At 47.6% G+C, this 19,426-nt stretch overlaps 1 protein-coding gene across 2 annotated transcripts in view; it reads right to left on the bottom strand.

Moving 5' to 3' along the window:
* Window positions 1-19,426, bottom strand: part of LOC135899814 (bromodomain-containing protein 4-like) — a 395,916-nt gene that overhangs the window by 126,970 nt on the left and 249,520 nt on the right. Inside the window, exon 4 of one of the 2 annotated variants that reach the window (XM_065429162.1) lies at window positions 2,978-3,036. The exons of the other annotated variant lie outside the window; for it this stretch is intronic. The gene's annotated coding sequence lies outside the window, so the exon portion shown is untranslated. The remainder of the gene's footprint in view (window positions 1-2,977; window positions 3,037-19,426) is intronic. 2 annotated transcript variants of the gene reach the window in all.

Raw genomic sequence — 19,426 nt, 5'->3', positions numbered from 1 at the left:
ATCTATGTATGCACATATACGGCCCCTGCCTTTGCATTTCGCTGAAGTGGCGGTTCATATTTTCATACGTTCATATTTTGCAAAAAAATATTTCATTTTCCCTACTTCGTCATTGGCTCCAATGTTGCCACGTCGGACTACTAGGTGCGGCGGATGGTCGCAGAAGAATAAAAAAAACATGGATAATGCATCTATCTATCTATCTATCTATCTATCTATCTATCTATCTATCTATCTATCTATCTATCTATCTATCTATCTATCTATCTATCTATCTATCTATCTATCTATCTATCTATCTATCTATCTATCTATCTATCTATCTATCTATCTATCTATCTATCTATCTATCTATCTATCTATCTATCTTTTACTTGACTTTATATCGCTTTTGCGCGCGGAATTCGGCGGTCGCTACAACAACACCGGTAAAGCTTATTTACCTAAACTGCAAAAGCAAGCAAACGCTTCAGTGAGCACTGTAGCAGCGTAATTGCATAATAGCGATGCAACCGCTTTCTTTTACTCTTCCCCCAAGCGTAATGACGACATAACTAAATTACCATCCCAACAAACGCAATTTCATTACATCGTCCATAAAATAAACAGGTAATTCGATAACTCGAAACCCATTTGCGCAAATGAAATTAGTGAAGTCTATATGGCCGTTCATCCGAACGCAAGGACTAGGCTGCCACAGCGCTAGTCTTTTGTTTTTTTTTTTCGTTGTTTCAATCCACAGCGGTGCGTAGTGCTACTAAAACAAATATGTGAACTCCTGGAGTGCTATATGTATGGTAAACGCGATGATTCTGAACACGAACTGACTGCCACGACGGAAGAGTGTTGAGCGCCACGACGACAGCGTAACTGCAGCACACAACGCAATTATCAAACGTTGATCGATCAATCAAACAATCAGTCATCATCATCAGCCTGGTTACGCCCACTGCAGGGCAAATGCCTCTCCCATACTTCTCCAACTACCCCGGTCATGTACTAATTGTGACCATGTTGTCCCTGCAAACTTCTTAATCTCATCCGCCCACCTAACTTTCTGCCACCCTCTGCTACGCTTCCCTTCCCTTGGGATCCAGTCCGTAACTCTTAATGACCATCGGTTATCTTCCCTCCTCATTACATGCCCTGCCCATGCCTATTTCTTTTTCTTGATTTCAACTAAGATGTCATTAACTCGCGTTTGTTCCCTCACCCAATCTGCTCTTTTCTTATCTCTTAACGCTACACCCATCATTCTTCTTTCCATGCATAGCTCAGTGCGTCGTGCTCAATTTAAGTAGAACCCTTTTCGTAAGCCTCCAGCTTCCCGTACGTGAGTGCTGGTAAGACACCGCTGTTATACACTTTTCTCTTGAGGTGTAATGGTAACCTGCTGTTCACGATCTGAGAATGCCTGCCAAACGCACCCCAGCCCATTCTTATTCTTCTGATTATTTCAGTCTCACGAAACAATCAATCAAACTTAAATTAATTTTGTTCTCAAACATAATTCCGCCAGAACCCACCTCACGACAGATGTCAAAGCCAGTGCGATTCGCATTGAAGCAATGCATAACGACGCAACCACATTGGCGACGCCGAAACGCGTGTGTGCAGCCGAGGGGGCGCCCTCTCGCGCGCTTCCCGCTGCCCACACTGCGCCATCTAGCGTTGCCGCCACGAAGTTCGCGCGTGGCGTGTGTTCGATTCCGTCGAGCACCGGAGAAATATTAAATAATTGCTTTTTTTTCTGTTATTGAAGTACGGCATTTACGCAGTGCCACATGGTCCAGACACCCGAGTTGGCGTCAAGGAGATTCCTTGAAGTGCGGCACATCTCTGGTGGGACACACCCGGTCACCTAGGTCGGCGTTTATTAACATTACATACTTATTCAACACCGGCACATAACCACTGGCACATACCCCACTTAACCCAAGTTGGCGTTCAAAGAAGTTCATTCAGGTTCGGTATTTGCCCAGTTGCGAATTTCTTTTTTTGCCAGTTGCCAAGTTGGCAGCGAAAAGTCATTGAACAGCGGCGCATACCCAACACCACATATTCAGTATCCTATGTTGTCCCTAACGGTCGGTTTCGAGCCCTGTTCCATCAGCACAAGCTCGGTGGACTAAGCATTAGACCATGTTCCACCCACTCGCAGTGACTCAAGTTAGCAAGGAAACGGCTTAGAGACACAGATATGCCCCACCCTCGAAAGTATGCGAAGTACCGTAAGAATTCTAATCGCATAAAGAAAGCACTGAAGTGTCAGTCTAAAACTACAGCTATAGGTACAGCCGTACAACATGCTTGAAGCGGCCCAAAAGATCTTAAAGGGCTTAACAAACGATCGCGTGACCTAACGCACACTGTACGTGACACAAAAGTTCCCGGGTGAAAACTGTGATTACAGTGCACTTAGAAACGTTCAACACAACTCATTCAGTGAGTAACGCAAGAAGACAAAGAAAGCGAGAGAGACGCTCACACGTTCGACGCGATAAATGATTGTACGTAAACACGTGAACAGGCAGGTAAACAGTGCTGCATAGAAAAGAAACGTCGCGAACGTCACGGACGAATATAACGTGATTGAAACTTCATCTGACGTAATCTATTCGTGTTTGAGCATTAACAGTAAGTAGAAGGATGTGCACTAATAAAGAGTGATACCTTTAGCGCAACCTCTGTTCATTACCAGCATCTTGGAAGGAAGGCCTAGATTAAGTTCTTAATGATCGCAAAATCCTCGACAAACTCGGAACCATACATCCAATGAAAAATAAGAGCGGAGTTCTCGACCACTTTCAGCAATTAATCTCCTGCACTGATCTGAAAAGCTTCAACACGAAGTAGCGAGGTATATATACAAAGGACTGGCGTAGCTCAAGGTGAAGAGTTCTCGGTCTAGATCCATTCTATCTTGCTTCTCGGGATACATGTCCTCGATAAGCCAAAAAAAAGAAAATACACTTACCTTCTCGACTGGCAGATTCTGTGTCCAGAACTTTCAGGAGGAGGAGAAAATGTGTGTCCCTATCAAAACAAAAGGAAAGGAAGCAAACGATGACTATGCATTTATCAGCGCACTCTGTAAAATAATTCACACCGTCATTCCTGGCTGTAAACGTGTGAGTTATATAGACCGACTCGCGCACCATTATTCGCCTTATTCACCCTTATCCCCAAGTTGTTTTGCAGGGCAGACAATACTACGTCTCATCAAATCCGCGCTGTGCAGCCAAAGCTACGAGTCGCGTAACCAGAAAAAGAAAAAGAGAACTTCCTTGCCTCTGCTTAGCCTCCGAGCGACGCTGGCTGAATGGAAAAGCTTCACATAAGGATTAGGAGCTCAAGATGGGCGAGCCCTCTTCCCCTCCCTGGAAAACGGAGCCGACTCTCGCCAATGACTTACTGACACAAACACTATAGCGTTCACCGCACTGCACACAACTGGTGAAATTGTCTAGAAACGGTGGACTGGCACGTGTCATCAGATTAAGTTTCATCCCTCCATTAGGAAAAGTAAAAAATCATCGAAATACGTTTGTAGTACGCTCGTTGTGCGTACTACAAACGAAAAATGTTTCGGTTCCTCTCGAATTCATTTCACTTACTCGCTAAAGATGAATCGAACCTTTCCTCCTTCTTTTTTGTTTTTATATTCTTTAAGATAAACATTCGTGCTAGAGGCACCGTTCCATTTCCCCGAGCCTTTCAACGCACTCGTATTTCGTAAGCAATCTTTATCTGCTGTCATTTCAAGGTAAAGAAGCAAACGAACAGAGGGGCCAAAAGGGGCCCGGAGACAGCACTTCAGCAGACGTCAGCTCAGCGTACAGAAGAAAGCTTCCGGGGCGCTCCCATTCAAACGTACGTCTCGTCTTCCTTCGACTCGTTTCCAGGAAGTGGAAATGATGTCCTCCGTTGGAAACCTTCCCCCCCGGCCGTTTATTTTTGTTTTCTTTTCTTGTTGCCACGTCTGCTTTCAATAGATTTACTACGTTTCTCACTTGGTGAAAACAACGCTCAGGATGCACATGTAAACAGGCGTACGGCTTCACGCAGAAGTAAAAACAGCTGTCGTTTTCGTCTGGAAACTTCCGCAGCATGAGCACCAGACTGCGGGGACGAATGGTAGGAAATCACGCAGGTATTTTGGTACCCGAGTTTAATCTCAGTTGCTCCACACACAACAAGCTCTAAGCACGCACCTAACATGTTCTTTAATCTTAAAGGCGCGCTGCAACGAAATATCCATTTAGCTACAGAGGCTCCTCACTTGCTCCTCGACATGCTTACGCTGGGGCCGCCATGTCTGGTCACGTGGTGACGCTTCCATATTGATTGACTCGGCGTGCGCCCGCTGCCTCTGTTTACAATGACAGCGTATGACACCGGTGCGGCGTAGCAAGCTGCGGTTTCGGCGGCATTTGTTGACGACGAAATGGATCAACGACACGAGGCTGCGGCCAAAGCTTCAGAGAACGTATTGATGTAGCATATCCATCTTCCTCGTTCATTACGCCCTGTACAAATGGCGCGAGCGCCATAAACCGTACGGTACGCGTACTAGAAGACAGAGCTAGAGACATGTATTCTGAAACCCAGCACTGCGCGTTTCCCACCCCTGAATTAAATCAAGATCACTACGGCTTGCTGAGTCACAAAGTTGTAAACTTGATACTTTCGCTTTTTCTTCCAGTTTTCAAGAATTTTCGCAAAAAAAAAAAAAACAAGCTGGCGGCCCAAGTAAAGAATCCGCTTGCTACAGTCACTACATTTTACCTTATTTTTATTTCAAATGCAACAAACCTCATAAAATTCGGTGCAGTGGTAACCGAGAAAAACGATTTCTTATTTCAAATGTACTCAAATAGGAGCTATCGAGCTAAAGTTGCAGTCTTAAGGACAAAAATCTTTGCGAAATTAGGCCCCATCTCTCTAGGGCCACAGGGACATATTGAGTTGCCTTCGCTAAAGCTCCCGCTACAGAAACACTGACGTCGAAGAGGATCGGAAGACGCATTTCGCAACTGTCTCTCAAGTGGTGTCATTAGTGAAACCTTGAGGATGAAAATAAGAGTTCGTGGGCAGGTCTCTTCACGGCGTAGGTCATTGCGTAGGCCTTCAAAAATGATCGCCGTCGAGTAGGAGGCTATTAATGCAAAAGTATGCGCAGTTTAAGACGTCAGACGGTTTCCGCATAAGCCGTGATGACGCACATGCCTGCACTGAAAGGTTCCGGACGGAGCGAAATGCGCTGTCCTGAAATGCACTTATCGACCAGCTGACATTTCTTCGAACAGCTTCAGCATTTTATATAGCCATAATAATGTTCATCTAGAAGAAGGAGAAGCAGACAAATAAAAGAAGAGATAAAGCGAAACCCCGCGATCTTTCTTGCAATTGATCATGGCCATGCATTGTCTGCCCGCGTCAAGTTTACATCAATATGGGAGACTCTCCGCAGTACTCTATCAAGCGTCGGTTCTTACGCCATTCTCACGTTCGCTTCAATTTGACGTTTTGCAATCTCGAAGCGCAGCCTCATGAAATTCCAAAATATGAAAAGAACGCGTTCGAATACTACAGCCGACATATATCATGGAAAAAGAAGATTCATGAAGAGGGAAATTTTTTTGTACAATGAGAGATAAATGGCTAAACAGTTGCTCATTATTTTATTTTCTTCCTACTGATACCAATGTCTGATAATTATTTCAGGCGATAGAGGATAAGAGATGTGCGTCGTGCATTCGCTCAATTTGGCGCCGTTGTCATTGCGTGTGTATTCTTCCACTTCCGCTGGCATATCGCGCTTACATTACACGCGCACCCGCTCCTGCATGAAACATAAGCGCAAGTATGACAACTCATCACCGGAGGCCAGAAGGTTTCACAGTGGAAACCCTAGCGTGAATCTCCGTGAATGCAGCACTGCTCTGAAAAAACGGGCGATGTTCCTGGCGATCATTCGCGTCTGGCTGTTGGTTCAAAATTATCGTGTTGGACAAAAATAAGCATAAAATCACAGTCTGCAACGTTCTCATTGATTGATTGATTGATTGATTGATTGATTGATTGATTGATTGATTGATTGATTGATTGATTGATTGATTGATTGATTGATTGATTGATTGATTGATTGATTGATTGATTGATTGTGTTCACATCAGGAGCAACATAGAGTCTGCGCAGCGGACGTCATAGTGAAGCAATCGGGATTATATTTTGGTCACCCGGGCTATACTCTATTTGCGGACCAAAGTCGCGGCACGCTATAGCTTCCTTGCGGACCGCCTCCACCCGACTGCAGCCGCCGGGATTCGAAGCCGCTACCTTCCGCTCAGCGTCAGCAGAATAACATGCGCATAGCATCATTGCACCATCGCGGCAAGTGGTCGGCTGGTGGGAGTCGCTGTCCGGCACAGGTGAGCATTACTCGCTCGGCATCCTCAAGTGCGGGGTGAGTCTAGCTTCCTCGATTCTTCAGAGTGTTCCACTGGCATGTTCATTTCGTTATATTAGGGCTAGATGGCGTTGCGCATACAGAAGGTGCAATAAATGTTCGTTTGTGCTTTCGCTATTGCGTTGTCGTTTCCTTTGCTCCCCAAGAGAACTTCAGGCGACACGTTATCAAAAAAAAAGAAAAAAAGAACACAGTAATTCTACACGATTCCAGCTCACCCGACGTCATATATAGGTACTTTGCACACCGCTTCAACTCTTGTTCAAAACTGTTCTGGAGCTCCAGCAAACTTATGCACCTGAGCGGTTCCGTAGTTTTCTTCTTTATCTCTCTCCACATCTCGAAAACAATTTCATTTGAGCTGTCGTACCAGTCTAGGAGATGATGACTCGCAAGCCGCTTGATACGGGGAGCATAGAGAGTGAGATATGAGCTCTAGCGTTGACAACCCATTTTTCTCAGCAAGCTCGGTATACTGCGTGGGTGGCGCAGCGTCGGCGTGGTGCACCACCCACTCGGCCGAGTTGCGCAGATCGTTGCGTTTTCCTCGAACTGCATCACGCTATAACCCCTCGGGCACGTCGACGTTAACATTCTGGCTGACTGTTTGACCTTTCGGTGAAACAATGAATAATTATTAAGTAACAAGCTCTCGGAAATAAAAAAAAATAATCATGTCCCACTAAACAACAGAACTTGATGCACGCACGTTGTTCTTTCAAGGCCGCATTCGCAAAACCGATGCAGACGGTGACAAAGGCTTAAAACATCGATCCGCCACGTCGACACTAGCGATGTACACAGTTTTAAATAATTTATGTTCTTAAAGTGAACAAGAATGTAAAATAATATTGTTACGCGAACGAAGGAATAAGAACTGCAGACTATTTACAAAGTGTATTTACAAAGGATAATGTTCTCCCATACAGCCAAAAGGGTGCGATTTCTAGACCGATTTACACCCTTATTCAGATTTCAGGATGCAAATACTTTCTCATATTTTTTTCTTCACGGCGCTAACCGTAAGATGTCCAGCACCTCTCCGCCCCCTGCAGGGTCATTCACCTCTTCACTATACGCGCCCAAACAGAACACGTCTGTGTACGCGGCCTTAGATAAGGGTGGTCCGGGACGCGGCTTTGCCCCGCCGCTATTACGAGTTCCCTCACACCCGAGCAAATTGGGGGAACAAAAGCACGGCCAGCTAAGCATTTTGCTCAACACCTCTGCGCGCTTGCATTTGCGCGAAAGCCGCGATAAACAGCACGCGCGCGCGCTCACAAGAGGCGGGCGACTGGAGGGGAATCGCTAATGGAAATCCGATTGCGCAGACGCTCGGGCGACGTTGTTCTCCCTGCGCGTGAAGGAAAATTTACTAGCCGGAAATTTTGGGGTGGGGGGACGCTCTTTGTTGATCACGGCGAGCGAACATAAAGTGCGGTTTTGTCCTCGCCTCGTCACGCGTTCTATTTAAATTTCACTCAAGGAACCTCCCGGGCCGACCGTGAGTTTCCTAATAGGGCAAGCGTGGGCGGGAAAAGGAGCGACGTGCCTCCGCGTATACGCGCTATCTCGACAAGCGCGCGCTTTCGCAAGCCCCGGATAATTAGGCTGCCGAAAAGAATGGGACCCGTGTGTATATACGTCCTCTCTCTTTTTTTTTTTTCGGTGGAGAGCGTGGTCTTTCTTATAAGCTCATTTTACGTGTTCCGCCCTCCCCGGAGCCCCGTCTAGTTTTGCGAAAGCGATAAGGCCGTGGCGGGGACTAATAAAAGACCGTTAAAAGGATCAGGCGTGCGCGTATAAACGCGCACGCGCGTAAGTGTACTGACCAGATTTGTTAGCACGTCTGCTGCGTTTTCTCGATATATCCTATATGCTGACCCTTTTCGCGGCGATCCCGTGGACACTGGCACGTTTGATCACGTGGCGACGCGTCTACTGCTTGCCTCAACTGCCTCCGTTGCCTCCGGACTCTCAGACGGCATGCAGAAATTTTTCCAGAGCCCACATTTCCAGGGCAGCACATCGCATCCTGATTGGGGCGCACCAGCTCCCGCCATACATACAAGTCGTGTGAACTCCGGGGCACGAGTCCTTACGCGGCAATCAGCAGGCACACGCCTAAGAGTACATGCACACCGAGGAGCCGCGAGAGGTTCACGCCGAGCAGTTCCACCACGAGCCCATGCCGTTAACATACGCGCACATCCTACACCACTATCGCCTTTCACGAAGAACACTAACACCGCCTCCTAATGCTCTCACGCGAGAGGAAGCCGTAATATGGCGAAAACTCCAAACAAACACATATCCTCACTTTAGTATCTAGCACGTCATGCACTGTGCGCTGTATTCCTATAAATACCCACACTGCGATCAATGCGCAACACTTTACGGCAAGGTATGGGCTTGCGCAGGCCCACCACAGCCCGCACCCATAACACACCCCACAACACGGCAGTGGGAGGCAGCGCTGTGCAGCTCAGACTCGACGAACCAGCTCAACCTGGTCAACCAAGCGAGAAGGGCAGCTAAGGCCGCTGGACTCCTGGACAGAGGGGACCACCCACTGCAGAGCGGAAGAGCTACCTACGCTCGTGTGCCCTTTTCTATAAAGTTTACGCTCTCTCTCTCTCTTTCCGTGTTTACAATGGGTTTACCCGCCGTGGTTGCTCAGCGGCTATGGTGTTGGGCTCCCGAGCACGAGGTCGCGGGATTGAATCCCGGCCACGGCGGCTGCATTTCGATGCGGGCTAAATGCGAGAACACCCGTGTACTCAGATTTAGGTGCACATTAAAGAACCCCAGGTGGTCAAAATTTCCGGAATCCTCCACTACGACGTGCCTCGTAATCAGTAAATGGTTTTGGCACGTTAAACCCCATAATTAAAGAAGAAAAAAACGGCATCCAAAAGCTGTTCAGTGCCTTATTTGATAAAGATATGCGCCACGACGCGATTTACGCACGCACGCTCAGGCGTACACACTCAGATGGTGCGTGCACACACACACACACACACACACACACACACACACACACACACACATATATATATATATATATATATATATATATATATATATATATATATATATATATATATATATATACACGCAAACGGAAATGGGAAGAATTTGAAATTTAATTACGCGTCGCGATCACTGGCGCGTAACAACGCGCACAGATCCATTTAACACGCATACGCGCGCAAGTGCACCCACGCAAAGAACCAACGCGCGCGCGCCAGACTTCCGATATATATTTAAATAAAAAAAACTCAGCCAGTGAATTTCTCTTTCTGCGGATATCGACGGATCGCGATTGTATGCAAAAGCGCTTCGTGGGCTCATTCAAGCACACGCGCAGAAAGGAGAACGATAACTGCATTTGAATCGAGCTTGCCGGAAATGTCATTTATACGGGACAAATTCCTCCGGCTTCAACGACTATACGGGAACGCCGGAGCATTAGCCTCTACGATCAGATATATATGCGTCGAGTGAACGGATGAAATCTATGACATCACATCGGCAGCGACAAGTCCAGCACAAAAAAAAAGAGCTCTGTTTTCTGCATTAAGCACGCATGGACTTGCCCCAAAGACTTCTCGCAGCCGTGTTTTGGCAGTTGTACCATTCGAGATCGCACGCGTTTGATGGGGACGAAATGCGAAAACACCCGTGTACCTAGATTTAGGTGCACGTTAAAGAACCCCAGGCGCTCGAAATTTCCGGAGTCCTCCACTATGGCGTGCCTCATAATCAGAAAGTGGTTCTGGCACGTAAAACCCCATAATTAAGAAGATCGCATGCGTCAGAGCCCAACACACAATGTAGCCCCAAAACAAAAGGCAAATTAGTGAGCGCGCCACCGTAAGGCGAACTAGAGCTCCGGTGTTTTAGCCTTTTTTTCGCCATGGTAAGCCCACGGTGAGGGCTCGCTGTAATTGGGAGTCTCCTTAACAACTGTATCTGTAGCCGTTGGGCTGCACCTTACGCGCGCTTCGTTTTGTATTGCTTTGTTCTTTCTTTTTCGTTTCTTTTTCTCCAAGTTCCTTTTCTTCCAGATTGTTCTAGCGCATAAATGTAAATCCTCCGTCTCTCTCGCAAGTTTCCTTCTCTCCATTGTTCCTTTCCCTTCGCGGCCCCGAGGTAAGCTGACCGTGCGGCCTTCGTCCGGAAGAGAACGCTGATTAATCCGCGTTCCTTCCTTCGTGCATCGTTTCCTCACGAGCTGATCATATGCTGTCGCGGGCAGGCAAAGAAGCGTGGAAGACACTAACAAGCCCCCCTTCCCTCTCCGCCCTTCTCGTAACGAAGGACATTTACGATTACTTTTTTGTTCTTTTACGCTTTGGCTTCAACTCCTTCTCGACCGAGGAAATCGTTTTTCGCGAGAAAACGTATGAGCCGAATCAGCGGCGCCAAGCGCTTCCACTTCTGTCGGACGCCTCTGTCAGTTGCGACTACGTGTTTATCTTATTCACCGGTGCTTTGCGACGCAGTCATACAATCACGGCCAGGCATTGGTGGGGAAATACCCGCCGTGGTTGCTTGTTGGCTTTGGCGTTTTTTCGCAGTAACAATGTATTGTCTGCGGCGAAAATAAAAATAGATAGATAGATAGATAGATAGATAGATAGATAGATAGATAGATAGATAGATAGATAGATAGATAGATAGATAGATAGATAGATAGATAGATAGATAGATAGATAGATAGATAGATTGATAGATAGATAGATTGATTGATTGATTGATTGATTGATTGATTGATTGATTGATTGATTGATTGATTGATTGATTGATTGATTGATTGATTGATTGATTGATTGATTGATTGATTGATTACGCTGCTAAGCGCGAGGTTCCGGGATAAAATCCCCGCCGCGGTGGCTGCATTTTGACGGGGTCGAAATACAAGAGCGCCATGCATATCGCGCAATGGGTGCACGTTAAAGAACCACAGGGGGTGAAAATTAATCAGGCTCTGATCACCGCGGCGTGGCTCATAATTATACCGTGGTTTCGGCATGTAAAACTCTAGAATTTAAATTTCAAGTTCGGCGGGAAAGATAAGATGGGTTTGGGACGCGGGCTTGCTGCCATGAAGAAATTAAGGCTCTCTGATGTCGGAAGAAATCTCACATTCGTGTTATCCTGGCGTCTACCAGAGCTCTGCGTTTAAACAGCTACGCATGATGGCTCTTGAAAGGCAACCATTTCTTAAAAAATACAACCAATGTGATTTGGATGAGGCTGTTGTTCGTTGTCCCCACAGAGAGCGCGGAAAATCATCGCAACGATGAAGCGACTGCGCTGAGAAGTGAGGCGCCTCGCGCGCAAAATCTAATCCCCTTCCATTGGCCTATATTATTTGATCGGTAACGATAAGCACAATTGGAGGACATAATTTTGTGTATATATATATATATATATATATATATATATATATATATATATATATATATATATATATTGAAACGCAAAGCGTTCAGCCGCCGTATCTTCGCCTACTTCTATACTCTACAGAGAATAAAACGAAGGGAAAGTGTGTGTGTGTGTGTGTGTGCGTGCGTGCGTGTGTGCGTGCGTGCGTGCGTGCGTGTGTGCGTGCGTGTGTGCGTGCGTGCGTGCGTGCGTGCGTTCCGCGCACTAAACAGCTCTAACGCCAGAACTATTCGTAAGAGCATATACGGGAGCCAATCGCGCGATGTTGTGAGAGACGGCCGGCCAAGTGCAAACGTCAGCACTCGGGAATGAACCGCTGTGTGAATTCCGCGCCACGTTGCCGGCCACGCGCGCGCGGGTCCGCTGCTGCTGCTGCAGTCTAGGCACGCGCGCTAGCGGCGTGCGTCAGCCGTCTCTGCCTGCACACAGGACGCCATCGATTCCGGCGGCGTTGGCGCGGGACAGCCGCCGGGGCTCTTCTTCGCCGGGCCGCACGCCGGCGCTCGGAGAACCTCGCACACGTGGACAAACACGCACACACAACATATACGTCGGCCTGGCGAGGGCCGGAGACCCCGAGATGAATAGCGAGGGCGCCGATGGAGGGGGGGGGGGGGGGGGGAGGAGGAGGGGGTTATTCGCTCGCTGCTCGCGCAGCCGCCGCCACGGCCTGCGGCTATTTCGGGCTCGGGTCCTGCGCTTCCTTCACGTGGCCGGCGCCGATCGCGTCCGTTCGACGTCTCGGCCCGCGAGCTGAAGAAGAAGGTGGAGGGGAGGAAGGCGGAAAAGGGGGGCGGGGGGCGTCGTAGGCCCGTGGAAGGCACCCGAGCTCAAGGCGCGGCTGCGGGCCCTGCGTTCAGAGCAAGCGAGGGTCCGCTGTCCGCGACGATATAGGCGGGTTTATACTTATACAATATTTTTTTTTTTTGGCGGGGGGGAGGGGCTGTTGGAAGAGAGTGAGGGAATGCGTAGGGAGGGGAGAACTCGGGTGAATGCACGATACGCTGGGAGAAAGAGATCAAAGGGCTGAGGACGAACGAAGAAAGGTAGGAGGAGTGGAGGTTTCTTAGCGCGTGAAATTCGTTCTCACGAGAACCGCGGCTGCCGAAAGGGGAGAGCGATTTATTTTGTAGCGAGACAAAAAAGAAAGATGAAAAAGACAGAGGAGGAGATAAAGAAGATGCCGCTGGGGTTTGCCAGAGGTTAGGCTGCGTTGGTGCTCGTGTGAAAAGAACACGGGAATGAATCGAGCTTCCGGTCGACAGCTGCTCCTTAGGTCCGACGCAGTGCTTTGCTAAAGATGCGTTCGTATTATGGACCGCATAAGACCTCAGCGAAAACTCGAAATTTCAAATACAGACATGTGTTATTCAAGTGGCATCCGATTTATGCATTCAATATATTAAAATTTTCCCTTATGGGTGAACCTCCACTGTTGTCTTCTTCAGGGCAACAGACGTCTTCATCCATGGCATCAAGACATAACAGATAGCCGCAACGTGGGCATAATATCAATAGCGGAGAAGACAGAAAACTTCGCACTTTAAACCTATGGGCGAACCTGGATGATGATGATGATGATGATGATGATGATGATGATGAGGAGGAGGAGGAGGAGGAGGAGGAGGAGGAGGAGGAGGAGGACGAGTATTGTTAGGTTATTATGATCATGGTTGTGATGATTATGATCATGATTCGCTTGTTTCCAGTGCCGTTCTTTCTCTCGCAACAGTTAATGATATATGTATAAGTATATATGTAAATGTATATGTATATGTGTACAAAGTATAGCCGCGTCGCAATATTCGTGGTCGCTTCAGACTCCTCCACCTTTCAACGGCTGTTTTTGTGATCTGCAGTAAGCGAGAGCTAGACATCGACCAGCTGAGCGTAATCATTTTTTTTTACTTTTTTTTGCTTTCTATCATTACTCACGCGTATACGTTTTTTTTTTCCTCGTCCGCACGCTTCGTTCAGCCGGGAACTTCTCGCTCCTGCGGTCATTTCCATATTTTCCGTGTTCCGCCGAGATGAGGGCGAAATCTTGCCCAGTTGAAGAAACCTTGGCGTACAGAAATAAGCGATGAAGCTCAACAGCGATGGCTTCCGGACCGGCTGCTGGGAGAGGGAGAAGCCTATATAACGCCGAGGGGGGGGCTGGTTTTTCGCGCACTTGTTTTCCTGTTTCCAGGAAAAGACACGACGACCGCGCGCGCTCCGGCCGCATAATCTGGTCGGCAGATGTTCGCTGCTCCCAACTACCCGCGCCCGCTCGTTTCGAGAAGAATTAATACACCTAGAAGGACCAGGGCGGCGAGACACGGCTGAGGGGGAAGCGGATGCCGGGGCGGAAGCAGGCTTCCACAGCGCGTGTGTACCGGTAGAGCGTGTGCGCGTGTGGGCACCGGTTGAGTAAAACGAAATAGAGAGAACGCGGTATGTGCCGCTCTCACGCGAGACGCTGATGTCGGTCGAAGAAGAGTCGACGGAGCGCATCTCGGTAATTGAACGCGAAGTGAGTTGGATGGCGGCGAAGAAGAAACGAAAGTTACAAACAGCAGACTCGAGGTATACAGAGCATGCTCGAAAGAAGCGAAGGAGATATGCTAAAGAAGAGCGCTGACCCGTGGCCGACGATTAGTTCTATATTCTCCAGCGCCAAGAGAGTAGAGATAACGGATAACACGAACGGGTGTAACCTCAAAGGCAGGTAAGATAACACGATGGAATAAGTACTACACTTTCGCGTTATGGGCGTTCCTGGATTATTATTACTATTATTTTTGTTGTTGTTGTTGTTGTTGTTGTTGTTGTTGTTGTGTTCGTATCAGAAACTTTGACAACGGGTAATCTCAAGGACGAGAAAAAAAACAAGAGAGAATGAAAACTACGCCCTTTGGCCCACGATTATGATGATCACGATCATGATAATGCTGTGGTGATGAGGGGGAGGATCAGAAGATGCGACCCATACCCGCAGTGAGCGACTGCATAAGAATAAGGCGCCGTGGAAAAAAAAAAGAGAACTTGAAGAATCTTCAAATTATATATGTGAAAGTTTGAAAGGGGGAAAGAAAACTAAAATTGAAATGACCCTGGAATAAGGTGGGGAAAAAAGGAAAATAAAGATACGCGAAGAAATGACATAGAGAGATAGAAAATAAAATCTAGAAGGTCATGCAGGTAGGCGGAGAGGAAATCACTGCAGTGAATATTTCTTTCGTTCGTTCTTTCTTTGTTTGCTCCTTGTTTCATCGCGAGGTTCGTCATTAGAAATGCAGGTTCGTATGATTGGACTTGCAGTAGCGCACTACCATCAAGCAGTGCCATCAAACGACTCCGGGATAGTGACTGAGTAAGTTGTGCGATGCGATGTGATAGTTTGCTGTCTAATCTGCACCGCTGTACTCTTCTCTCTTAACCTTGTGGCTACTGTATTTCATCGCTGCGTGCTACCGTCAGGCCGTGCTAGACAGATGATGATGATGATGATGATGATGATGATGATGATTTTTTTGCTCCGCCAGGCAGACCGTGCCAGACACAAGTCGGAGCAGACCACCACGACGACTTCGGCACACCGAGGAGCCATGGGCCTAAAATTTATTACTGTAAACGAGTAGAATGTTCAAGTAATTGGAATGATGCAGCTGCATTAGAAGGACATGTTTACAGAAGTAAAAAAAAATCGCCGGGTTTTTTGGTTGTTACGAAATCTGGTGAGGTCTTATCAAACTTCTTCGCGGTGCGCTCAAGGGATCTCGCATAACGAAAAAGAAAACGTGGTCTTCAGACATAAAAAAAGCGCTGAGCGGGTCGAGAACGATCAATCATCCCCTCACGCGCGGGTGCTGCTTTGGCGTGCCAAGCCACCATTAGTAGACCGTTCTCTCAACTAAACGCGCAACGGCGCCAGGCGTCGCAAGGGATCGCGCCCTGCGGTCACTTCGCTGCAAGAAGATTGCCGGGTGGTGCTTCACGTTGCCGGTTTTAGAGAACCCTTGCGTGATCGCCGGGAAGAACAGCGCCAAAGGCAGCTCCATCTGTCGTTGTCTGACTCCGTTCGAATCTCGCTGACACTCCGCCGTTAGCCATGCGGCCTTCGCACGCGAAACGAAGCCGCTGTATATACAGGCTCGGCATCTTGCGACATTCCTCGCTGACATTCGCGATGCTTTCTACAGAAGGGTAGCCGCACAACGAGAAGAAGGAAGGTGGAAGGACGACCCCCCTCTTCGCACTTTACCTCTGTTGCTTACCCGAACCCATTCCACAGCGTCGAGTACACTAAAAATTTACACCCTAAAAGTGAAAAGGGGTGTAAATGTGTCTATAACTCCCACCCTTAGGGTGTTATCTATGTAACGGACACCCTAAGGGTGTCCGTTATAGACACATTTACACCCTTTCGCACTTTTAGGGTGTAAATTATTTTACAGTGTAGCAGGCGAGACCGAGGCGCGTCACTCAGGACGCCTAGCTTTTAAACGTCGTTAAAGGAATTGTGTTTTGTTTCTGTTGAGTTTTTGTTGCATTCAATAAATGTTATGTTAAAAACGCAAATGAACACTGTTCATACATTTTTGCAAGGCTATCGCCTCATCTGTCTCCCGTTTACGTTCCTCTCTATACCACATACTGTGAGCGGATCGACGCGTACAATGACGAGACCAAGATCACAGAAAGAAAAACAGCGCTTCAAGACGGGACACAAAGGAGGAACCACACACACACATACTGCGCTGAGAAGCCTAAGAAGTCGGCACCTGAGCTACTCGGCGCGGTGAGAAAGATTGGTGATCGTGCTCCGGGCTCTGAATGCGGCCGGTTCATCTAGGACGGTGTCGATGTCGTTAGGCAGCCCAGAGAACGCGGTAGTGAGTTTGGGATTTCGAAGACTATCGCTTACCTTCAGATTAATCAGTTATATGTCTAGTTCCCGCGAATAAAGAATGCGGCTTTTCTGTACTCCCTGCTACAGCGTGCAGGTCAAAAGCTTCCGAGGCAATTAGCGCAAGTTCCACGAGGAATGACAACGTTTCACTTGCTTAGGTAAAAAAAGAAAAAAAAAACGGCACTGCGCTTGTGCCAGGAACTCAAAATGGATGCACTAGCTCGACCTATTGATAAGAATGACGCTTAGAGACCCACAAAGTTGGTTGTCCGTTTCGTGTTATAGTGTCTGAGAAGGGCATACAGAGGGAGGTTTCCAGCTTTCTATTAACTAAGCTAAAAATTCTCACTGTAGACGACCAATTTTTAGTTAACTCGGACCACGTGATTACGTTCCTTAAGGGTAACCTTAAAAAGCCCTCAAAGGTTTTTCTTCTGACATTGAAGACTCATCCTACTCCCTCCCGCACAGGGGATTAATGTACTGCATTGAAAATACAATTGACAAACACGGGACTGTGCGCTTTCAGAATGCAATAGGTATGACATCAGGTAGTTTTCTTCAGTTGGTGAAACGTTACCTAGAATCGACTTTTATTACTTGGAACGATAATATTTCCATTCAGACATGCTATCTGTATAGGCTCCTGCATAGCGCCACTCTTAAGTGACCTGTACTTAGCTTATTGTGACAGAATGCTGCTTTCCTCTCTCGTTGGTTCACCCATCGTCAAGACATTTGGTTACGTAGATGATTATTTCGACCTTTTAGATTGTAAACATGCCGCCTACGATTCGAATGTGCAGATGACTCTTGATGTTTTTCGCGAATGCCTCAAGCCCTTGATTTTAACCCACGACACACTAGAAAACGAATCAAATTTCTTGACTTGAAACTTCTGTTTAGCCAAAGGCATGCCTGCTGGACATACGAGCCTAGAGACAACAAGCCACTGCTCCCGTTCACATCGGCGCACCTGAACTGGCAAAAAGGAGTATTGCGTCGATAAATTTCCGGAATGCAATCGACAAATCGTGTGCACACAAGCCACCGGACAGCGTCTGCAAGCCGGTCGATCTCCTTGTGTCCGCAGGATATCCTGGGCACGTGCTAATTTCGGCGGCAGGGTGTTTGCTAAGGAAGCATAATGGTGCCAGCCGATACGGGGCGGCACAAGACGCTGAACAAAGAAAAGTGGTTGTGCTGCCTTACATGCACCAGATATCACACACTCTTAAAAGGATCGGCCAGGCTGCGCGTCTCAGAATTGTTTCTTTCCGCCCCGCGCAAGTTAATTAGGTCAACTCCGTCACGCGTACTCAACTTGCGTGTATGACCAAGCACGAAAACCGCTTTGTTTACTGTGTGCAAGAGATAGTCCATGTATTCGGCGCCGTTAAGATGTAGAAAGCGATTTATTGGCCAGTCAGGCCGTTGTATCAACGATAGTGTTAGAGAGGATAATAACAATGTAAAAATCTTGCAACCAGTGGAAACCTTGCCTTGCATTGAAGGTAGTGCGGATGTAAGCCTATGTTGTCGCAGAGTGAAGCACTGCATAGACACCTTGATAATTGCACCAGGAAAATCTTAGAAGCTTTTGAGATTAACCGCTTAAATGTCGATTGCGTCAGCATCCTGTCTCTTAAGATGTCAAGGAAAGAAATCGATTTTCTGAAAACTGCATTGTAACAATAATGCGCTGCGCGCGAGGTCTCTCCCAATTTCCCTTCTTTCCCTTTTGACCACGGTTTGCTTTCTCTTCATGGTCTTAATTATTGGCACTGCCTTTTGCTGCTCTGTATAAAAGGCTCAGCAAGATAATAAACACGCACTTGTTAGCGCAGTGTGTGTGTGGTTCCTCCTTTGTGTCCTGTCTTGAAGCGCTGTTCTGTGATAATGAAGCAACTAGCTCGTCAGTCAATGCTTGCAAGACGAGACCAAGAAAAGGAGAACGCGGGACGAGCGCCGTACCGTGTTCTCTTATACTTTATCTCATATTTCTACGCGCTGATCATTATCAATACCTTCCAACTTGGCCAATCCTTGCGAACGGATGGCGTGTTGGTGTGGGATTAAGGACACCTTCCTCGTGCTCAAAAAAATCGCACTGCGCATCTTAAACGTATGGATGAAGCAAAAGCTTTAATGGCGAGAACGGGACGCATTTTGCAATTATTATTTTCATTTTTACAGCGAAGCTGTATATGGCTAGCCGGTTCGTCCGTCCGTCTGTCACCTGTACGCCGAAAACTCCTCCGTATGCGTATGCGCGGCTACTACTACCATTGTGCGGTTACTAATCGTTCCGCGGGGCTACCATTCAGTCTGCGTCGCGTGGAAGGCGATCAGAGGCCGACAGCGAAGGAGCCCGTCTCTTCAGGTGCACAGATCTGGGAAGGTATTCTGTAAGAGTCCACCTATAGTGGATTGTCCATTTCGGCCGCTGCTGATTGGACGCAGCTGTACGAGAGAGGAGGAGACAAGCGGCCCTAGCCAGTCAGCAGCGTCCGAAATGGACAGTCCACTAGGTGGACTCTTAGAGAATACCCCCCCCCCCCCCCCACCCCCTCCCTTGGTTGATTACCTCGGCCTTTCGCTTTACT

Source organism: Dermacentor albipictus, chromosome 2, assembly GCF_038994185.2.
Source record: "Dermacentor albipictus isolate Rhodes 1998 colony chromosome 2, USDA_Dalb.pri_finalv2, whole genome shotgun sequence".
Taxonomy (NCBI): Eukaryota; Metazoa; Arthropoda; class Arachnida; order Ixodida; family Ixodidae; genus Dermacentor; species Dermacentor albipictus.
The sequence above is the reverse complement of the archived record's forward strand: the minus strand, read 5'-3'. Positions and strand labels throughout refer to the sequence as shown.